The 1,715-nt window shown below is 39.5% G+C and overlaps 1 non-coding gene across 1 annotated transcript; it reads right to left on the bottom strand.

Annotated features, from left to right (window-relative positions):
- Positions 1 to 744: 744 nt before the first annotated feature.
- TRNAD-GUC (transfer RNA aspartic acid (anticodon GUC)) lies at positions 745 to 816 on the bottom strand. The gene has a single exon. It is a non-coding gene; the product is annotated as a tRNA-Asp (tRNA).
- Between the last annotated feature and the right edge of the window lie 899 nt (positions 817 to 1,715).

Below are 1,715 nucleotides of genomic sequence, written 5' to 3'. Positions count from 1 at the left end.
TCTTTAAAAGTTCAAGCTGGTTACAGCAGCAGGTTACCTAACGATTAGGGAAAATCACGTGATTAAAATCAAGAGCAAGTCCTTTCAAATAGTAATAACAATATGGAGAGCCAGAGGCCAAAACATTTTTTAAAAGAATAGTTCTTCCCGACGGGGAAATGAACCCTGGTCTCCCGCGTTCCATGTGGGGAAACTAACGACGTTACTATCGAGGACTCGGTCAGAGTGGGGCTAATTCGTGATTGACAGCAATTATAACAAAACAAACTCATATTCTCAGTAGATAATAGCTTGAAATGAAGAAGGATTCATTTTTAAAAGTTCAGGCTTTTGAGTGCAGCAGGTGGTGAAATAACGTGATAAAAGGGAACAGCAAGTAATTTTAAATTGTAATAACAATGAGAGCCAGTGGCCATTTTTTTAAAAAGAGTTGCTCTCCCCGACAGGGAATTGAACCCTGGTCTCCCGCGTTACATGTGGGGAACCTAACGACTTTACTATCGAGGACCCGGTCTGAGTGGGGCAGATTTGTGATTGACAGAAATTATAACTAGAAATAATCTCTAATACTCAATAAATAATAGCTTGAAATGTTGAAGGAGTCATCTTTAAATGTAAACGCTTTTGAGTGCAGCAGGTGATTTAACGTTTGGTGAAATTAACGTTAGAAAAGGGAACAGCAAGTGATTTTAAATTGTAATAACAATGAGAGCCAGTGGCCAAAACATTTTAAAAAGTGTAGCTCTCCCCGACGGGGAATTGAACCCCGGTCTCCCGCGTGACAGGCGGGGATACTAACCACTATACTATCGAGGACTCGCTCAGAATGCGACAGATTCTAGATTGACTGATATTATAACAAGTAGAAATGAACCCATATTCTCGGCATATTACTGATTGAAATGAAGAGGGGTTTATCTTTAAAAGTTCAAGCTGGTTACAGCAGCAGGTTACCTAACGATTAGGGAAAATCACGTGATTAAAATCAATAGCAAGTCCTTTCAAATAGTAATAAAAATAAGGAGAGCCAGAGGCCAAAACATTTTTTAAAAGAATAGTTCTTCCCGACGGGGAAATGAACCCTGGTCTCCCGCGTTCCATGTGGGGAAACTAACGACGTTACTATCGAGGACTCGGTCAGAGTGGGGCTAATTCGTGATTGACAGCAATTATAACAAAACAAACTCATATTCTCAGTAGATAATAGCTTGAAATGAAGAAGGATTCATTTTTAAAAGTTCAGGCTTTTGAGTGCAGCAGGTGGTGAAATTAACGTGATAAAAGGGAACAGCAAGTAATTTTAAATTGTAATAACAATGAGAGCCAGTGGCCATTTTTTAAAAAAAGAGTTGCTCCCCAGACGGGGAATTGAACCCTGATCTCCCGCGTTACATGTGGGGAACCTAACGACTTTACTATCGAGGACTCGGTCAGAGTGGGGCAGATTTGTGATTGACAGAAATTATAACTAGAAATAATCTCTAATACTTAATAAATAATCGTTTGAAATGAAGAAGGAGTCATCTTTAAAAGTTCAGGCTTTTGAGTGCAGCAGGTGACTCAACGTTTGGTGTAATTAACATGATAAAAGGGTACAGCAAGTAATTTTAAATTGTAATAACAATGAGAGCCAGTGGCCATTTTTTTTAAAAAGAGTTGCTCTCCAGACGGGGAATTGAACCCTGGTCTCCCGCGTTACATGTGGGGAATCTAAC

This window comes from Lampetra planeri, chromosome 66 (assembly GCF_965212315.1).
Source record: "Lampetra planeri chromosome 66, kcLamPlan1.2.h2, whole genome shotgun sequence".
In the NCBI taxonomy this organism is placed as follows: Eukaryota; Metazoa; Chordata; class Hyperoartia; order Petromyzontiformes; family Petromyzontidae; genus Lampetra; species Lampetra planeri.
The sequence above is the reverse complement of the archived record's forward strand: the minus strand, read 5'-3'. Positions and strand labels throughout refer to the sequence as shown.